Here is a 13,547-nt window from a genome sequence, read left to right as displayed (position 1 = left end):
CATATGTAGCATTTTGGCAACTGCTATGCTTTGTGGAAGGGAGTGACAAATTGCCACACAGCGGGTTAACAATTCATGTCAGGTTTTGCCTGTAGTTCCAGGGTTCAACACATCACACACAACCCATTGCAGTGAGTTTAAAAGTTTCTGTCTCTCCCATCTTCATCTATCAGTGACCTCTCACTCGTATTCTGGCTCTGCAGTCATGGCTGTGAATGGGATCAGGGAACTCACATAGGTTTTAAACAAGACAGTAAGAAAAGATTGTTTTTCAAGAGATTCCCAGGGGAGGGCTAAAACCAGTTGAGAGAGCTTGAGTAAGGATGGTAGTGTACAACTGGCCAAATGAACTCATTATACCAGGGCAGCCCCTAAGCACTTTGTCCCTGGGACAGAGTTCTGTAGCTTTGCTGAACAGCAGTTAGGAAATTCTGTTTATCCTCTGGGCATGTGATAACCAGGTAAAGTCAGGCCCAAGACCTGTTACCTGTCCAAAGCTGGAGAAAACAGTCCAAGAAAATAGAGATTCCTCATTCAGATCTGGAGAACAAAACAATTTGAGTGCAAAAACAAGTGACATCCCTAAACCCAGATCATTTTCCCTAGTGAATGCAGCCTGGAAATGTGTGACAAAGTGAGCCTGAGCCAGAGGGCTGGAAAGTCATTGCATCTGTGTTACCTGGATACATACAGCAAGTAGAGATGGTATTCCCACTTCTTTTCATTCAGTTCTGCAAACTTGGAAGCTATTTAGACTACTTGAATTTTGCCAATCTATTAATTTACTTTTGTCTTATCCAGATTTAAGGAGAAAAGAAGTTTGCCTTAACTGGGTAGCCTCACTTGCTTTTGGGTGTTTGGAAAACATTACGATATACTTCTTAGGTTGCAGAGCTTAAAGAAGGGTATATGAACATACACTAAATGCCCTGCACTTTTAGGCTTCCCAACTGGCAGCCCAGGGTACAGTCTTGCTGCCAAGACAGACAGTTTATTTAACATATCAAGTATAAAATCTGTGCAACCAAATCAAAGTCTCCCCCATGATTCCTTTTCTACATCAGCTGTGCCCCTTCTCAAATGGCATTTCCATCCTTGGACTGGGGGATTTTTTCCTTGCAGCTCCTTCCCAGTAGCAAGCCGTGTTAAATTGAGTCCTGCCTTTAGCTCATTCTTTTCTTATAAACCTTCCCATTGCTTAACTGGATGCATATATATTAGCTGTCACATGCTTCTTTTGAAAATTTCCAGTAGTTTCTTACTAGCTTGTTCACATTTGTCTTACTTTTTTACTTCTAAAACTGCCAAATATATGGCTAGTCAATAAGCTGCAGCAGTCAACTACAAAATCCAAACGAGAAACAATTCTTTATTCATTTACTTATTTTACGCTTTACCAGATTCAATCAACATCTACAATATTTGCAAGATTTACATACATTTAATTTTCCTGCAAGCCATTTTTAACAAGAAAAACCTTCTTGGCTGAGACAGCTGCTGAAGGCTTAAGCTGCCAAGGTGTAGGTCCACATGCCAGTAAGTTACTCCAAGGTACTCAAAGGATCATGGGGATGATCTTTTTATTTTACTGCATAGACTGTGTTGGAAACCAGTAGCATAGGTAGCTCAGAAGATGTACTTTCCAGGACCCTGTGACAGCAGCAGCTGAAAAGGCTTGTAATTCAAAAGAAACATACAAAAAGGGAAAAAGTCCTAGCTAGACTAGGGTAATTTCACACTGTGCTGCTTCTGACTATGAGGCATCTCCAGTCAGCATAGTTAAAATATCGAAAACTGATTTAAGAAGTGAAATAAGTCATTGAAATGCTCTTTACATTCGATTCAGTTCAGATACACAGAAGCTCTAGCACACCTGCTGCTTCTAGGCATGAAGACCTCACATGGTGTGAGCCGTCTGCCTCCGCACTTACGAACAACGTTCCTCTTGGGCAGCCTGAGGTACTGTGTGGCTGCCATTTTATGCCATACAGCCAAGAACGGGGATCTTGGTACAGAAACAGACGCGTGCTTGCAGGAGACAGAGATGAGGTCATTTCATACAGGTCTTTTCTAATGCTCTCTTTGCTTTGCCGTGCTAAAGGCAACTCTACACAGTCATAATTTTACTGGATTCTGTGTATGACACTTTAGAGACATCTACTTTAAATCAGTTATTGATGATTTCCAACTTTGCTTTTCCAGCAAAAATAATGCCATACCCTCTCTACTTTCCTGCTCCTAAGCTTTGGTGTGGCATATTCAAGCCAGAAGGATAGTGCATGACACTTGCTTCTTGGGACTGATCCTCAAATTCTCACTAAATGCCCTGGGCTTCGGCATCATGCTGTGCTTTGAATAACATCATGTGCTTCTAAATAACAAAATGTGCTTCTAATTACATAGTTATTCTAAGTGAGATGCGTTTTCCATACCCTTGGAAATAGGTGTCTTGTATTGTTTTGTCTAACCTGAGCATGGTAGACAACTGTGCAAAGGTTGTGCTGTTAGGCACTCTTTAATACAACGTTAGCCAACAAAATATAATTAAAACTTTGTTATTTGCATTCTGCAAAATAATACCAAACTTCCCATGCACAGGCTAGGCAGTGCCATCAATGCAGAGCTGCAACAGGCTTTTAGCCAGTTCATGCTCTGAATTTCCCCTCCATACTCAAAAATCACTCCCTTGACATTTTAGTAGTAATGGTACATGGTGAGGCTGGATGTCCTGGCCTAGGAAAGCCACTCACTATCATGTTATGCCAACCTGGGTGCAAATCGCTCTGGGTAGCTCCAGCCCTGAGAAACCACAGTGCTGAGAACAGCAGTGGGAGATGTAGTGCAGGTACTCAGCAAACTAGGGGCAAAGGTCCTGCTGTGCAGGAGGGATTTAAGTTTTGACCCTAAGTTTATTTCTAACCAAACTAAACTGTTCTGGCTTACACCTGTTGCTCTTTGTTTCTCATCCTAAATTCATCAAATTTAGGATGAAATTCAAGCACAAAGTATAGCATGTGCATGATGTGAAGCATTAACCTGGTATAAGCTGACTTCTTAAGCACATCTTAGACCAAAAAATTTTGCAGTGACTTGCACTGTGCAGACTTTCGCTGGATGAGTGTTACCTGCACTGCTTTATGGTGAGCTTTCCCACATGCAGCCCAGGGTAACCTTTGGCATCTCTTCCCAGAAAAGGGCAGGGTCTGGAGGGAGAGGAAAATTGTATTTGCACGCTCTGGTCCTGTCACAGGTCACTATTTTTTCCATCTGTCTTAGAATATTTGCACTGGGAGACAGAAAACAGTAGAAAAACCATGCTGCTGTCTGGCTCTGAGTGCAACAATGAGGGGCAGCCTAGAAGAGAGCCTGGGTGGGCTTGTGTTTGATACAGGCTTCCGCTTTAGCTGCCCACACAAGCCACTTGCAAGCCTCCCAAAGCTCTCAAGAGACGGCTGCCTTTTGAGGGAGGAGCAAAACTGGCACCCAGCCCACAACATGAGAAGATTCGGGGCACCCTGCGTTGCCCGTTTTCATTTCCAAGAAAGCAGTTCTCCTTGACACTTACTTCTCTTCCTACCTCCTGCTGTTCTTTGTTGATTTTTTGTTGTTGTTTTTTTAAAGTCCCGACATCCTGAAAGCAATATAAACTTTGCCAGGTTAGTCAGGCTTTTGAGAAGCCTAGATTTAGCTAAAGCATTTCACAGTACTCCCAGCTGAACTTAACTGTTCACCAGGAAACTCTGCTGTGTTTAGGAATCACCATCGTCCTTAGCAAACACAGATGGAATTAGCATTCTTGCAATCCAGTTCCATAAAAAGCTTCAAGAGCTCAGTTTCAAATGACTGAAGTCATTTCCGTCAAATCTGCCTTGGCATTAGATCTCAGCAAGCTGCAAAAAAATACACAGAAGTGAAATGCTGAAGTGTGAAAAGGAACTGATTGCTGTCAAGTTATGTTGCAGATGTGCACAAATTCGTCCTGCAGCATGCACCCGGACTTCCATGCATGATTTTAACACATGCTAAGAGCTAGCTCCGTGGATGTGGCTGAAACTTTTTAAAGCCTTGCTTCTCTTTGCAGAAACCACACTTGGAAAACTTCAGTCCTAAAGGATTTTACTTGGAAATTTCATTTTCATGGTTTGGATATTTATTTATTTTTTCCCTCTGTGACATAACAGGAGTAAAGCGGAGGATGTGAAAGAGAGCTTATACAACAGAAATTGTAATTAATGTTTAATTAGTCATTAGCAGTCACTCCTGCTCCCAGTCTGATACAAAGGATTCAGGAGACAGTATATAAAACATACAGTGGGTTTTTGGCAGATGACTTATGTTGCTAAGAATAAATCATATTTACAACTCTGCTGATGTGAAATACAGAGCTTATCCAATAGTCTGTCCAGCATCATCTTCTATACCTTGGTATGATTTACAGCAGTGTTGATGCCTCACAAATCTGATGATATGAAAAGCAGAGGAAGGTGTTTTCTGAATGTCTTGAGTATTTCACACAGCTTCTATTGTGCACCTTTGTCATCTTGGGAAAGTGGTGCTGTTAGAGACTTGCATAATTGTTTTAGGGAATGTTTTTCAGTATTGGCTTAACCAGCTGAAATCCACACAGTGCTCAAAAGTGCCAGCTATCTCTGTTGTCTGACCAATGCCATCCTCTCACAGATCATAGTTTCAGGCTGTATTGTTAGCAAAAGACAAAATTTTTAAATGCCCTTCTAAAAATGTATGGGTTTAAGTAGTTTAAAGAGGGTAAGAAAGTCACCATTTTATTTAGCTCTTGCCAGGAGGCTTCCTCTGCCCATTCTCTCCATGGCCAGTGTTCCCCCAGTTTCTTGCTTTACTGTGGCAGCTCCAGCTTCCAAAGCCTGAACATCTTCAGGTCAGAGAAAGATACAGTGTGCTGCTCCACTGCTTCAGCACAGGTGAATGTTTCAAAGTAACTGGGACAGATGGACAGGCTTCTCTTCCTGTGTTTTAATTGATGTACTTGATTCTCTACTGTGCCTAAAAGGGCTCTACAACGAGATGCAGACAGATAATGCCATTAAAAGAGACGTCAAATATGATCATATTAGGATGTTTCTGATAATGTAAGATAGCATAAGAGGTCTGCATCCTCTTCATTCTTACTTTGAAAAGAACAAATGCAGTGTTTTGGTGTTTGGTTTTGTGTTGGATTTTTTTGTTTGTTTGTTTTGTTTTGTTTTGTTTTTAACTTTGTTGCTTAAACCTTAGAAATAATTATTATCCCCAAAGTGGCAGAGAATTAATGTGTAACATTTACCCACTTAATTTCATTGACATTATATATATTTTTTTTAGGTTTGTATCATAGTGAAGGGGAGCACATGGACATTGGTTAGTGCACTCAGAGGTGTTTTAACCTCTGAGGTGAAGGTTCACAATTTGGTTAGGTCCCAAATGGCTGGTGTGGATGACTCTGGCACTTCCTAGCTGAAGTGTTAGGTAGCATAATGAAATTTCAAGGTGAAGAAAAACACAAATAGCTTCTGCAGTTGTGAAAGACATAAAATCTTGACAGACAGCCGGGTCTCAACCCGACATTTACAATACAATTATGTGGTCCATTAGTCAAGCAAATGGCTCACTCAGGTACTGTTGCATAACTGGACTGGTTCCCTGTGGCAGTTTTTCTTTACCACTCACCATCATAACATTAAGGAGATTTATCTTATTATTTTTTTCAGTGTTTGAAGCAAGCTTGTTACCAGCATAAGAAAAGAGAAAAGATACCTAAACTCAGAGCAAAGAGCCAAGAGAACAATATGCTCTGAGCTGGACACGCTTTGCAAATGGTGTACAAGAAACAGAGGTTTGCCCGCATTTTGCTTAGTAATAAACAATTAAATACAATAGCATTCGTTGTTGAATGTAGCTATTCATTTATCCATCTTTTCTCTTTCTGCAAGCGGAATGACTGCAATCCATTTTCAAAAGAAGAATGGTGCAATTGCCAGTTTGATATTAGTAATTGAGCAGTTTGCCGGCACAATTCAGGGACCATCTTTTGTGTAAGTCTAACCAAGGTGTCACTGAAGAAAATAGCAGTATTTCAGCACCGGATTCTTGAAAGGTTCGAGCCTACCTGACCCAGCTAGCTGAAAGGTTGCGTGCCACACTGATCATGGTAGCTGAGCACCACTAAAGTCAAGATGACTGTTCATATTCGTTGGGCTTTTGGAGAACTGGGCCTTATAATTTCTGAAGGAAATCTTACTATTTAGCTACGAGCATTTTGCTGCGTTGGGACAATTTTTCTCTTCACAAAGGAACCTTTCATTATCCAGGTAAACAATAGCAGATTGAAGCAATCCCCCAAATATCCTGCTTCTTGGGAAACAAGCATAAATGCTTCGCAAACAATTTAGGGGGTGGGAAGAGAAGAAAAGGACTGCGAAGCTGCATGCGTGGGTTATGGTCCAGCAGGAGAGTAAGTGGGGAGTCTTGCAGAGCAGCTGACGCCTGCACAAAGCTTTTATTGCTGCGAGCGATGTAGAGACCAGGCAGCCTGAGCAAGCACACTGACCCAAAAGAAAACAGGATTTCTGCAGGCAAAGATAATATGGCTCCAATATACCTATTTTCTCCCCTTTTCTTCCGTGGGGCAAACTGACAGGGTGAGACAAGGATCTTGCTAAATAATTTCCAGAAAGATATTTTGCATTTCAGTAGTGGTTTCCAGGAAAGGCTGCTTTATGTGTTACGAACTCTTTTTGTTGTTGTGTTTTACTTTATTTTTCCCAGACATAACTCTATGATATACATAGGGCACCATGCCATATATATCTCATCTTTCCTGCACATCATCTATGGATCTACAAAATTCTCCTGCTTTTCACATGAAGAGTAATCCAGTAAAAATCAGTAAAAGTAGGATTGGAAAAATCTTTCAGGACTAAATACTCCTTTATTTAAAATTAAGTAGCTTTATTTCTGGAGTTTTTTTAATGAAGTAGAGCTTTCACAGAAAACCATAAAATTCCTCCGGATTTTTTTTATTCACCAGACTATACGGGAAAAAAAAAAATGATTTTGGTTGTTACTCGTAGGAATAACAGCAAAGACGTATTTACTTGTGTATACCAACTTCTCACCAACAGTGCTCCTCTCCTCCGTTGTTTCCAGAGCCTCAGATACCTGAATGTTCAAGCACTTATATATATGAATTCAGTCTTGTCTCATGTGAACCTCTGCCAGGCAGGAACTGGGCTGTCAGCTTCATCCCATCAAAAAGACTTTCAGTGCCATGAGCTGAAGGCAGGTTCCAATTGTTAAGTCATTCTGGCCTGGGCTGAATTTAAAGGCAGGCTCCTGTAGCTAACGGAAGTTGCTGCAGGCAACGGCTCAGCAAAAGGCACTAAAATCATATGTCTAATACTTATTCTTTTGACTCAATTACCCATTTACGCTTTATTTTTATATCCAGTGGAACCTGAGGGCAGCAAATGCTGCATAGGGAGAACAAATCCTGTGTAATAGTTCTTGTTTTGGTACATTCAGTTAGTAGTGATTTATTAAGGGCTGCTGAATAAGCCTGATTAAAATGCATAAACAGTTCTGAACAGTAAACAACCATGTCTAAGGATGAAAAAATGGGACCCACATGCTGTGCATGGAAATTGCCCTTAACAACATGGCCTATTGTTGAACAGATAGGAAGCCAAAGGTTGCTTGTAATCAAATTTGAAGTTTCCCATCACTTATAAAAGCAACACTTCCTTGTGTAAACGTTTCAATTTGTTGTTGTTAAAAACTGCTTCCTGACTTAATCCCTACAGGAACACACAATTTCTTTGACTGTCAGGTAGGAAGACAATTTCAGATAAAATAACTCAGATTTAAGCAAAGTAAAACAAATATGCTTAGCCCAGGAGTTCTTGTAGCAGTAAAATCTGCGTAGTTTGTTAACATTAATTAGGAAAAATGACCAGTTGCATCAATTTAAAGTTAATCTCTCCTGAATATTTCATCCATTCTTGCAGTTAAATTAATGCAAAATAGCAGAGAGGTAAAAAAGCACAGTTACAGCAGTACTAGCCCACTAGCTTCGAATAGCAACTAGAAGTTCCCTGCAGATTATTGATTTTTCCCTCAATTGGCACAGTTAATTAATTACATAAATTTGCATATTAAATATCTGATCTAATGCGCACTAAAAAATTATAGCCTTTCCATTAATGTCAAGGGGCTTTGACTTGTGCTTAGAGAAGACACAGGGACATTTCAACAAAAAAAAAAAAAAAAAAAAAGTAATTTTTAATTACTTTGACAAATATAGCTTCATTTTGCTGAGACACTTCAGAGCCACAAAACCTCCAGCCCTACCTGAACTACAAATGCCATTACATTTCCCTCTGCACACAACGGGAGCTTTGCCATAGGCTTCCAGGGAGACACAAATTCACCCATTTCTCTTGAAGTCTCTGAACAAAGTGACATCTCTCCAACGTTGTTAAAACTTTTCTTTTTTCTTTTTCTTTTTTTTTTTTTTTTTTTTTTTCCTATAGCAAATAGGAACAAACTGTCTTTAATTGCATCTTCATGTATAAAACATGACTCTATTAACTACGGTCTTTGTAAGGTCCTACAGACTTGGAGGTCCCTAACAACTAGAGAAAGACGAATGTTGTGCCCATCCTCCAGAAAAGGCCAAAAGGACAAGCTGGGGAACTGCAAGAACTAAAGAAAGATCATGAGATTCAGTGAGGGTAGGTGCCCAGCACTGTCCCAGGGGAGACCCATGCAGCAGTGCCAGGGGGGACTGGCTGGAGAACAGCCCTGAAGTGACAGGCCTCAGGGTCTGGTGGGCCTCCTGGGCTGTATTGCCAGAAACACAGCCTTTGGGCCAAGGAAAGGAGTTACTTCTCATTTCTCAGCACTAGATACTGCATCCAGTTTGGTCACACCACTGCACAAAAGGTTGGCAGACTCTGTGAGCCCAGCAGAGCCCCAAGCTGGCTGGGGGCTGGGCACTTGCCCTGTGAGAAGCTGAAGGACTGCGTTTGGTCAGCCTGGAGAAGAGGCAGCTTCATGAGGGACCCAAGTGCAGCCCCCAGCACCTATGTGGAGGTTAGCAAGAGTTAGGTTCTTCACCACACAGCATTGTAAGAGAACAAGGGACAGTGGCCATAACTTGAAATGAGAGGTTCAGACTGCATATAAGGGAAAACTTTTTGCCCATGAAGACAGACAGGCAATGGAAGAGGCTGCCAAGAGAGAACGTGCAGTCTCCATCCTTGCAGGTGTTGAAGACCCAACTGGATAAAGCTCTGAGCAACCTGGACTGAGCCCTGGAGTGTCCCTGCTCTGAGCAGGAGGTTGGACTAAAGAATTCGTGAGGTACTTCCCAGCCTGAGATATCCAATGAGCCTATTCTGTGATTCTGGAAAAATGTATTAACAACATGTCTATGTAAACTATGATGCAAGATCAAAACCATTTTTAATAACACGATTGGGAATATTCCATGTAATAGGCTTTGCAATGTATATTGAACCCTGGGAGAAAATTGCCTGAGCTTGGAGAGTGTGGTGAAGAAAGACTATTTCTAGATCTTTCTGGAGAACCTCTACAGCCCTAACTTTGGGGGTAAGACTGCAATCCACAAAGCCTCAAGTTCTTCTGTATTTAAGCACCTTTTGGGTAAAGATTTTGGGAACCTATTTTTGCAGATATTCTTTGCTAGACCAAAATACAATTTATTTATTTTTTTATTTAAGTTAACACAATCTGTGACACTTAAACTGAGCCCAGTGAAGAATAGGAGGCGTGTGGGCAGGAGAGAAGACATTAGGAAAAGCTTCTTTCTGTGACCCATGGGTGAGTCCTCATATTCTCCTGTGGGATCTCTTCCAGGTTTTCTGCTAGCTTGCCCAAGGCTACCTAGCCATATTCTTAACTAAAGCATCAAAATGGGTATCGTCTTAGCCACTGAATGTATTTTGTCTCTGAGAGGCCCTAGCAATTGTATCTAATCTTAAGGTTCTCCATCCATTGTACACTCAGATTCTGCCAAACAAAGCAGGCCCTGCCAGACACGCAGGCAAAGCCAAAACCTACATGTGGCTCCCAAAGAACACAACATGGGATGGGCACAGGGATGCAATGAGGGGTGACTGTGGACAAGGGCTGTGGGACAACTCAGAGAGAAAAGGGCATTTAACTCTTGAAGATACAGGTTTTGTACTTTTCCAAAGCTGGCAAGAAGTCTGGTAGGTCATGCCTGTAGACAATGGGGCCTGTGTCCATATTTAAAAAGTTGTGTCTGATAAGGATCTGGTTGAAAACATATGGTTAAAATTTCAGAGGATTTCTGTTAAAAAAAAAAAACTTATAATGGCTTGAATGAGTATAGTCAGCATGGGGGTACTCAGCGTCTTTGGAAATTAACTTTTTTATAGTTAATGAACCAGCGTCAGTAATTTTCATCCTATCCACATAGTTACACATGTTTTTTAAAGTCAAATCTAAAAATGAAAATTCTACCTAGTCCTTGCTTTGGATCTTACCCAATTTGGGCATTTGACTTAGAAAATTCATAAGTGACAATTTGTTAAAAGATCATCATCTATTTTAGGAATATTTCTTTTGAAATCAGAATAGCTTCATTGTCTTTTTGTATTGGTGACGTGGAATTTTATTTAATTCCTGACGTGGAACTTTATTTCAAGCATGTGTTATTCCGTTTAAAGTTTCACTAGAAATCACTATTATGCCTTAAATATTTCAAAACCAATGAGATTCATAGGAAAATGGGGTACAAGGCTGTGTGCAGAAAACTGTGCTGTGACAAAAATATAAGATTGTATGTAAGAAATCCTGGTTTTCTTCTTTTAATACCTTACAGTTTGGCTTGAAAATATTTCTTTTTCTGTAGATTAGAAGATCCTCAGATTTTATTATTACCTGCCCTCAGTCCCTTTTGCACTCTTCAATTGTCTGCTTTTAACGTGATGCCAAATTAGCATACAAAGCTGTAGATACTCATTTACATTTTGCTTTCCAAGCAAACAGCAAACAAAGAAGTTATTTACTTTCCAAACTTTCACAAGTATCAAGCAATGTATTTGAGTTTCTGCTATTACTCTTAAAAACTTTTCTGATTATTTTCACAGAAATGGGAGAATAAGATTTGACAATAAATGTGATGTTAGATTCATTACTTTAAAATATCTCACTTTTCCAAGATTTTCAACCATTTATTTTCTTTCTCTTCTGTAAATCCAGCCTTTTCATTTTTTCTCTGCTTTACACAAATACATGTCTTTTATGGAGTGTTTATATATTGCTGGAAAAAAATCTGTACCTAGTTATAATTCTTATGACTTTCCTCAATTTATATCTACTTAATACTGCTCTCTTATTTCATTTAAGGAACCATTTTTCCCCTGTGTAAAATGTCACCATCAATACCGCATTTGATGATGTTACATATCAATCTTTTATGTGATGCTCAATCAAAAAGCCTCTTTGTAGTCAACTTAGGATGTCTTGTACTTCACACCTGTCAGTTTTCATTGTCTTTCCTGTGAAGAAGTTAATCACATTAGTTAAACACAATTTTCCCTTTATATTTCCATGATGTCAAGTGTGTGCCTGTTCATGTGTTTCCCAGTTATCTTTCCGAATAATTACTTGAAAGAAAGTGTGGGGGTGGGTTGGTTTGTGAGGGGTTTTGTGTTTTGGGTTTTTTTGTTTGTTTGTTTGGTTGGTTGGTTAGTTTTTGTTTGTTTGTTTGTTTTTATTGGTTGGTTAGGTTTTGTTGTTGCTGTTTTTTAATGTAGCAATTCATACCTGGGTAGCGTGTATTAGGGAAGAAATTAGGGAAGAAGTTAACTGAGACTCAGGGCCAACAGGGAGAAAGTATTTAGGAGACATCCTAATGCTACAAAGAGAATTGCCAGGGCATGTTTACTGTGTGTTACTTAACTTGTCACTGTTTGTCAGTCTGTCCTGTGCATACAAACTCTGATTCTGCTTTGCCCATCTATAAGCACATCACATTGCCCACTAACCCCTATTTAACCCCTGTTTTCAGCTCATTGAAATAGAAGTCAAAAGGATGTGATCCATTATTTAATTAAGGTAGATTGCAATCTAGCCAGGTGTGTGCATAGCACCTACTCCTGTACACAGTTACTTTGTCTATTCTTTCTTCCATATGTGCTCACGTGATTTAAGTGTTTGTTGGTTTTTGTTTGTTTGTTTGTTTTGTTTTGTTTTCCTCTGCAAGAGAATGAACAACATCTCAATGGTACCAACTTTTCATTGTTAAAGACAGTACAGTGTGTCAAACACTTTCTGACAACATATTTTGGTTGGAAAATACTTGTTTTAAAATACTAAAATAATTTTTATCTATGAATTCCTTAACAAAACTGAAAACTTATGTTTTGTAACTACAGACACTCAGTTTTAATGCTAAAATCTGCTATAAATATATAATGTAATTACTCTCATCAAAATGGAACACTTTAGTAAAATCATCTGCATGTTTCAGAGGCAACACTCACCTGAAATTTCACTTTGTAGGAAATGATAATATTCCAAGTTATTTTTCTAGTTGGGAATGCAATTTTCAAAAGGTCAGAGCTGATCATGAAATAGATTATTTGCAGGGTTTATGGATATGTGCTTTTCTGCCTGTCCTCATGTCAACCTCAGTTGGAGGGCCATTTTTTATTCTCTCAAACTACTTGAAATATAATACTGATGATCACCACAACAGGATCTTCTCTTTGACAATTGCAGGCAATAGCTCATCCACAGCTGACAATGTGGAGTTTTTCTTACTATTGTGTCTAACTTACAAAATTAACTTTCTGTTTTGATTCAAAGCCTGGTCACCTCTTTGTTGGTTTTTTTTTTTTTTTTTTTTTTTTCCTAAATATCAAAACCATGCCCATATTTCAGCATACTTTTAAAACTCTGCTTGGAGAGACATTCTTAATATCTTAGCATCATCCGCCCTTGTTAGAGCCCCTGCTCAACCTCTTGCAGCTTGCGCAATAAATCTCTCTTTCTTTTCAGATCTGATGCAATCATCCTTTTCTTTGGTTTTAGCTAAACCCACCTTTATGATTTTTTTTGCCATTTGATACCACTTTAGAAAGCCTGCTACTTTCACATCATCATGCCTTCAATGCCCATCTCATGTCTTTGATTACTAAATGTTTTTCTACTGCTGTACGGAATTTTGTTCCATATTCATGGAATTTTGCAACACTGGAAAGCCCAAATTTATTTTGTGTCTGTCTAGTTGTCCTGATTACTGTTGCAATATTATACTTAATATATTATGTTTATATTACTAGTGGTAGTATAATTGGAAAGTCTAGTGATCAGCTATACATGGTCCATTGTGAAAGAGCTGTATATGTAGATATAAAAATTGGTATAAGTTTTATTTATCCCTAGGTACTCTGTGACTATAGAGTGCTAACACTTAGAAACCTTTATTTGTATTTCAGGTAAGTCTGAAGAAAACTTTGAAGTTCAGCAGTGCTCTC

The sequence above is a fragment of the Netta rufina genome (assembly GCF_964035555.1).
Source record: "Netta rufina genome assembly, chromosome: 1".
In the NCBI taxonomy this organism is placed as follows: domain Eukaryota; kingdom Metazoa; phylum Chordata; class Aves; order Anseriformes; family Anatidae; genus Netta; species Netta rufina.
Note: the sequence above shows the minus strand (reverse complement) of the source record.